Source organism: Enhydra lutris, unplaced genomic scaffold (genome assembly GCF_002288905.1).
Source record: "Enhydra lutris kenyoni isolate GAN:26980312 unplaced genomic scaffold, ASM228890v2 scaffoldscaffold12, whole genome shotgun sequence".
Taxonomy (NCBI): Eukaryota; Metazoa; Chordata; class Mammalia; order Carnivora; family Mustelidae; genus Enhydra; species Enhydra lutris.
The window spans coordinates 43,243,345-43,251,969 of NW_019154096.1; positions in this window are offsets into that span (position 1 = coordinate 43,243,345).

Sequence of the window (8,625 nt, forward strand, 5' to 3'; positions counted from 1 at the left end):
TTTTTAATCCAGCAATTCACAATTCCATTTTTAAGATTTTAAGATGCTATACTATGGAAATACTCATACTAGTATACAGTCACATGCAGAAGATGTTTACTACTGCTATATGTAACAGCAAAAGAAAAGCAATTTAAAGTCTGTCAATAGAAAGATGAAGTAAACTGCAGACAATCATATAATATTCAGAAAGAATGAGGTAGACCCAGACGTGTTGACACAGATAACACCTATAAAATGGTATTAACAGATTATAAACATTTCTCTTAGTTTGTCTTATTCATGTAATTGACTAAATTCATATATTCCCTCTACCACTTTCTAATTCTTCATTATAGGTAAGTTTTTAAAATCTCTATAAGCTTCAGTTTTCTCATCTGTTGAGCGAGAATAATTATAGAACCAACATTTCAATTATATTATAACAATTATAACAATTAGTCAAGTAAAACAGGACAAGCATTAAGTGCTCAGTAAGTGTTAGGTGTTACTTCACTTATGTAAAGTTTTGTTTTGTTGTTGTTAATGGAGTCAAATGGTCTCTTCCTGAATGACTTCTCTATTTCAGCTTTATTGGAAATAATCCTAATATAAAACTTATTTTCTCAAATAGTCAATTCTTACCAGTTATTTAATAATCCATGTTCTTGTCACTAATTGGAAATCCCACCTTTATCATAAGCAAAATTCCTATACATATGGAGGAGGTCTATTTCTGGCTCTAAATCAGGGGTTAACAAACATTGCAAGTAAACGGCCATGTAGTAAATATCATAACCTCAACCCTGCCTTGGAGCACAAAAGCAGCCACAGAAATCTGTAAATGAGTGAGCATAGTTATATTCCAATGGATACTGAAATTTGAACTACCTATAATTAATGACACAAAGTATTATTCTTCTTTTACTGTTTTGTTTTGAAGCACTTAAAAATATAAAAGCCATTCTTAGGTCACAGGTCATACTAAAATAGGTGAACAGCCATATTTGGCAACTTGTGCTCTGAATCTTTACATTTTCATACACTCTTAAAATTTTGCCCCGACCTTTTTCTTTTTTTTTTTAAGATTTATTTATTTATTTTAGAGAGAATGAGAGAGTGAGCAAGTGCTGGGAGGGGCAGAGGGAGAGGGAAACTCCAGCAAGCAGACTCCTCACTGAGCTTGGGAGGCCAACACGGGGCTTGATCTTACACCCCAAGATCCTGCCCTGAACTGAAACCAAGAGTCAGATGCTTAACTGACTGTGTCACCAGGGGCCCCTATTTTGCCTCCACTTTGAATGACAGGTTGGTTAGGGATGTTTCTTAGTTCAAAATATGTCTCATAAGCACTTTTTAAATAATGTTCCACTGTTATTTAACATTCTATGTTCCAGATTAGAAGACTAAGTGCACACCCGATTTTCACTCCTTTATAGGTAACCATATGTTTCTATTTGGAAACTTATGAGACTGTATATTAATTTACCCATGAGGTTCATAAATTTCATTGCAATGTATCTACTGTGTCTATCAATACTCTTTTAAGACTCTCTGTATGAATGTATGAATGAACTAGACAGTCCATTCATAAACTCAGATACTTCTGAGAGAAATTTCCTTGTTGCTTTCCTTTCTTCTTTTGACATTCTACCATAAGGTGAGAAAGGGAAATCAGGCATCTACTGTTAGCTAGCCAGAAACTCTTAACTTGTGTCACATTTTTCTATAAGCTTGCTGAAAAGGTATACTTACTGATCATTCCCACTACACAGATGAAATGGAGACCAGAGAGGGAAAGGCTGATTTTATGGGCAACACTTTGTCTCCTGATACATCTTTCCGTTTGGCTCTGGATGCCCAAGATTCAGCTTGGATACTCCTACCCTCATGATCTGTAGTTATTTCTCCTCTTCTAATTTCTGTTTCTTCTTGGAACTGCTATGAGATGCTCATTGATTCTTCTGGATCTATTTTCCATGTCATAACTATTTTTTCCTATTTCTACTTTTTAATATTCAAAACTAATTATTTTCAAGGCAGCCTCTATATGTTAAATAGGTATGATGCCCTCCCAAATCTGAGCATACTAATATTAATTTTAAAGTTTTCTTCTATTCCTTACATCAATTCCATTGCTTCAGGTCTAGTTCTACATATCTCTTACATGCTACTAATTTCTGTTGTTTATCCCCATTATAAAGGTATCAGCATCTCAGTATACATGGAAATCACTGTACTTCTGCAGTAAATTCACATTTGTAACTAACCCTATAATGCAATTTTATACTTACACCCAGACTTGTATAGTATGACAACAACAAGATAATTTTTTTAACTTGCAAACCCATGATTTTCAATCCACTTTTTTAGTCACATCATTTTGGTGTTTCATTTCCCTTAACAACCACCAACTTGAGTAACACAGTTACTATCTAAGTGTTATGCAATAAGCTTCAGGGACAGATCGTCACCAGCTCTAACAGACTTATCTAACAGTTAAACAAGTAATCAGAGTCTGGTAGAAGATTGTCACAGATGTGCAACTAAAGAAATAAATAATAATACAGTAATGAATCACTTAAGTCTTGAACTCAAAATAGTTTTGCTTTTTACCAATATTTAATGTTACAGTAGTTAAAATAACAAATTCTACTGAAAAAGAAAGATTCCATGTTGGTTAAAACAATTTTCTGCCTACCGTATGATGGTTATTCCATAGCTGACAGAAATGCACACAGGTGTTCACCAAGAACATTTATAAGAATGTCATAGTATTCTTCAAAATATGTAATAACAGAAACTGGAAACACAAATATCCATCAACAAAAGAATAGTCATGTAGTCATACCAATGGAATATTAACCATCAATAAAAGATAACGAACCACTGATACATGAAACATCATGAGTGACTCTCACAAGCAATGCGCTAAGCATTTTGCATGATTCCATTAACAACAAGCCCAAAACAGACAAAACTAAGAGATGATGACAGAAATTGTAACACTGATTGGGGGCAGGAGTAAAACTTGGAAGAAGCAGAGGGAAACTCCTGGGATGATGGAAATGTTCTGTAAATATAATTTGTTGGTCTAGCTTGTGGTAACACAAGTTAATAAATATATAAAAATCCACTCAGTTGTATAATTAAGATTTAGGTACCTTATGACTTCACATGTATTTTATACCTCAATAAAAAAGTTAAGAAAGAACATAATTTCCAAACTGTCAATATTCAATAAATATTGTAGTCAACCATATTCAGCCATAAATATTGGAAACCCAAAATCCTTTTTATATTCTTTTAGCTGTAAATGATTTTAAACAAATGGTATCAGAATAATAATACAAAATGAAGGTTAGCATTCTGAGTCATAAGATACTTGGTTTCCCATGTCTAAATTTGGGAGCACTGTGCTTTGTTTTGTTAAGATTTTTATTTGTTTGACAGAGAGAGAGAGAGAGAGAGACAGCGTGACAGGTAACACAATCCGGGGGAGAGGGAGAAGCATGCTCCCCGCTGAGCAAGGAGACAGATGTGGGGCTCGATCCCAGGACACTGGGATCATGACCTGAGCCAAAGGCAGATGCTTAATGACTGAGCCACCAGGCGCCCTGGAAGCACTGTTTTAATACATTTTTAAAGACAACATTAATTCCACCAGAAATAAAGACCCAGCTCCTGAGAACCTTCAATGAGGTTAAATGTCCAGACGCTGCATATAAATCTCAAGAACAGGCTGAAGGATAAGAGCTTAAGATTTATAATTAAATTTTCGTTCTGCAAATAATGTCATCACCAATAAAAGCATCACTATTGCGTTTACAAATTAATCCTCCGCCCGCTGTTCAGAAATAGCGCAATTTTCCAGATGAAGACTGAAATTGCAAGAAGCTCCCGGTCCTGTAGTCTCCTCCGCCCCACTAATTCTTACACGGATGTGCGTCTTTAAAGGCTCCTGGTTTCTGGCAGATAGAGCGAGGGGCAGCTGTCAACAGACTACTACATTAACGCCATAAAGAGGTAACAGCTGACTACAAAGTTTATACACTGAGAGAAGCATACAGAGTGGTGAGTTAGATTAAAAAAAAAAAAAAAGGTGATAAAAATAAAACACACCCAAACCAACGGTCCTCTGACAGCATCGTTTTCAAAAGAGAACTCAAACCGCTCCGAAAAAACTGTGACTTTTCCTGACACCGCAGCGGCCTCCCGAGGGCTTGTCCGGGAGGCGACCCCATCGGGATAGGGTCCCCCGGCTGGCTCGTCCGTGAAGCCACCCGACCCGGACAAGGACCCACAGCCCTCCGCCCGCGCCCCGACGCCCAGACCAGACTGCCCCGGCCCGAGCCGCCAGAGCCACAGGCAGGCGAGGCCGGGTGGGGCCGGGTACTTACCGCGCTCACCAGTCCGCGCAAGGCCACCGCCGCCCCGCCGCCTTCTCCCCGACCGCGGGCATACACCGGCGGCGCCCAGCGCACAGGGTTTACCACCGCCTCACAGCCCACCACACGCGGCCGCGCAGACGACCGCCACTTCCGGCGCGCGTGAGGAAATGAGGCTGCCGCCACGGCGCGCGCCTGCCCCGCCCCGCCCACACCCAGCGCCGGCAGCCCCGCCCTATCCCCGCCCACTTTCCCGCCCGCGCCCCTTGTCAGGCTTGGGAAACTCAGTAACTGACATACAGTAGTGACTAATCGATTATCTGTTTAAAATATGTGTGTGTGTAGTTCCAGAAACGATTTATAGCGACCGGTAGAGTGCCCCAGGCAGAAAATCGTTCCCGCCGGAACAAGAGTCTACAGGGACGGGAGTACCAGCTCCAGAGGACCACTGACTGCGAGAGGGAGGGACTCAGCCGAGGATGGCAGCGCAGTTCTGCTCGGGACCTCTGTCCTGGGAGCCCGAAGGGGCGAAGAGTGCCTTCGTGGGCACTGAGCTAAGGACTGACAGATCGACAGAGATGTCCCAGCATCCTCAAGGGTGCTAGGCTGCGCTTGATATCCCCAGCGAGGAAGTCCTGAGTTGCCACTGGACCTTTAGCCATTCCATTACTTTGGACGTGGGTGGGTTTCCTTATATGTGAAACGAGGGAGACATTGTGGAAGATGACTTGAGAGCTAACGCTGTATGATTTTAGTGAGTGAAAAAAAGAAAGCCCTCCCCAACATCCCTTCCACTCAACTGCTTATTTCAGAGCATCCCCCAAGGACGCTGCCTTGGAGAGTGATAGCCTGTGCGGGGGGTGGGGGGCGGATATCAGGCAGCACCAGCCCCTGCTTGTGTCTGGGCAGGACACGGAGGTGGTAAGAGTGGCTGTGGGGTCTGCCTCCCACCATGCTCTGCTTTCCTTAGTGGCTACCTTGGCAGGTGACCACACTTAGCCTCTCTTAGCCTGTTTCTTCAGCTGTGTTGTAGGGACAGTAATGATAGCATATGCTTCCTAAGGGTGTTGTGAGTGTTAAATGCAATTTTGTGTTTGATGCGTTTGGCACACTGCCTGACAGGTGGCAGGCAGTTGAAGCTCACTGTCACCATTAAGTACATTAGTTTGAGCAGAAGACTGGGGTGACTATGGGATGCATCCCATAGAAGTGGCATTCCTAGAAGGGAAGATTTGCTCCCAATCACAGCTGTCTTCATTGTATGATGGTCATTGGGATGTCTTTAATACAGATGTTCTCGTCAGATACGTCTTGTGGGAAATCCCACTGGTAAGAGAGTGGATAGCCTACTTCTAAGCCAGGCTTGCTGGATGTCCAGCCTCTTCCTAATTTCAAGGTGTCATTCCTCTCTCATGTCATTTCTGAGCAACTGTAAGCGTTTATAGTTTTAACACTCCTTCCCTCAACCTGGCCCAAGAGTAAATAATTCATCTAGTCATAGATTCCATGGGTCTGGGACCTTGTGAAGATACGGACCATGTCTTTTTCATCTACCACGACTCGGCACGTAAGAAGCATTCAATAAATGTGAATTGAATTGGTTAAAATAAGAACGCACAAGTATCTCTCCCTCATCCAGAATCTATCTCCTTTATCCAGAATCTCAGACCCCTCAAGAGGATGGCATGAATGATTAAGTTTATTGTCATAATTAAGCTTTCTGTACAGATGCCTGATTATGCTCTGGTATGGCAGTCAGCCTTGTGTGAGTCTACTTAGCATAAATTCTCTAATGTTTAAGACTGCCATGGGTGTTTTTGTTCTGTAAACCTGAGGATCCAGCTTGGGAGTGTAAATGCAAATGTAAATTCTTGTGGGAGAATTAGGGAGTGGGTACAGAGCACAACATTGGTGAATTTAAGAGGATAAGCCAGAAGTACTTTAAATATTTAAGGTGTTATTGCAAGTAAATATAAATGGCAGTCCATTGAACTGTCAGGGGATTATGTTCCCAGGCTGGCAACTTTGAAGCCCTCCATCCCACTCTAAGTTACTACATATTGTTAGTTAAGACGTTGTAATCAGCCTATGCCTGACATTCCTGCTGATGAACCTTAGGAAGTCTACAGAAAAAGGAGTATGTGGACTTTGTCCTCCAGTATCATATCCAATAACAGCAAATGCTTAGGCTGTTTTCTTTTTCTGCTGCCCCTACAGACTTTAAATTGGATGAGACTATCTGCTCCCCTAGGGCAGGGACATGGCCTCTCCTTTTCTCTCAAGCACTCCTAAGCCAGGCACAGGGCCTGACCCATTATATGTGCTCACTGCATACCCACAGATGCATGAATGCCTGAATACTGGTGAATTCTACAGCTCTAACTTTCCTCTAGTCGGGGCCAAGTAATAGCAAGATAAGTCTCTACTTCCACTAATCAGATGCAAAAAAATCCTCACCTTCCATTGTGCTGCAGTGCACAGTTAAACATTTACACAGTTAAACATAAACACAGTTAAACATCCCTTCCACGTTAAACATTCTATTTTTTGTCTACCTCCACTAGCCTTATAAGTGTTGGGTTTTCTTTTTTATTTATAGCATTTGTTTTTCTTCCTTTGTCCTACACTTTCCTTACTGATCATGCTGTGTAGCCACGTGTGGCATAGGCTGCATTCAGCAGCAGGTGCGTCTCCCAGTTTTAACCCTTCTAATCCTATTGACATCCCTGTGGAGTAGGTTACAGTCCTCAGTTTACCATGGAGAAAACAGAAACTCAGAGAGGAAACTGCAGAGGCTCACCCAGGACAGGAACAGACCTGAAGTTGAAGCAGTGTGGTTAGGGTTAGCAGTCATGTCTTGTACACTGCTGGTTGGATTCTTCATTAGCATTGTTGTCTTTAAAATAATTGAGGTTCTGCCATCAATGGATTTAAATTGTTAGCTTTTTATTATTTTTTGAATTGCTAAATCAAATACTAAATGCATGTAATTTAAATTTGGAGAGACAATAATGCATAATTCAAGTTCTGTGGCAGATAATGGGTGATACAAATAAAATAAGTAGTTCCAATGAGAAAAATACAAAAGTACTGTTGTGGTATAGTAATATCAGAAGAATAGAGTTTTTTCCCCAAGAATCTCCACTCTGAGGTGGTGGTGCCTGCTGCTCCTTCTTCTTCTCCTTCTCCTTCTAACTATAAAGCTTTCCCACTCCCCTAACCTGCTTTTGAGCTCTTGCCAAATGGAAGTGATGAGGGCTGACTCCCTTGCTATATAGCAAGCTCTGAAGAGCCTTTGCCTATTCTCATTGGGCCATTTTTGTTTCCATAGTTTCCTTAATGGGGCCACCAAGCTATGGCCTTCATTGCTTATTGCCTCACACCATAGCCTTCACTCAGGCATGGTATTCACAGAGGCCCCTTGTGCCCTGTTGTTCTTGGTTTATCAAGTCTATAAGAATATGGCAAATTGGCATCGGGTCTGACCTCTGCTTGCTTTGCCTTGAGTTCCTTGGCTATTAATTCTCAGTTTGGGAATCTGGTTTTGTTATTGATTCCCATTTATTTGGAATCTTTGATGGAATCAGTCCATTCCCTTCATCCGCTTTTGCTGTCTTTTATGTTACTGTTTTGCCTGCTTTCTAAAAGTTTGTTTAACATATGGAGAATCATAGGGCAGAACGCTGGCATAGGCCCTAGAACACTGTTGCTCAAGTTGGTTCACAGACCTGAGTTTGGGGTTCTCTCTAGACCAGCGTCCATTTTCACATGGTATTCTCCCCTGTGTCTTCCTTGTGTCCAAATTTCCCTCTCCTTATTAGGGTACCAATCATTGGATTAGGGGCCCCCATAGTGCAATATGACTTCATCCACAAAGACCCTATTTTCAAATTAGGGCAAATTCACAGGCTGTGGAATTACAGACTTGAACATAATCTTTTGGGGGGTCAATTCTACCCACTATAGATGGCAACCTTTTCAATTTCTGGTAGATTCAGGTGCCACTCTTTCTGAATTAAACCCTGCCACTTTTGCTCAATCTTTTCCTGGGAGTAAAAATATGGCATATGGAAAGCATTTCAAATAACCCACAGATTTCCTCTGTTTCCTGAATGGTTAACTGTAAGCATTGAGCCTTTGATTGCCAACACTTACAATAAGAGATTCTCTCCTCTGGGAGCCCAGATATGAACAGGCTTTCTAGAACCTGTGGGTGGCTCCTCAAAGGTCTCCTTCCCTAGACATCTGAGACAGGAGA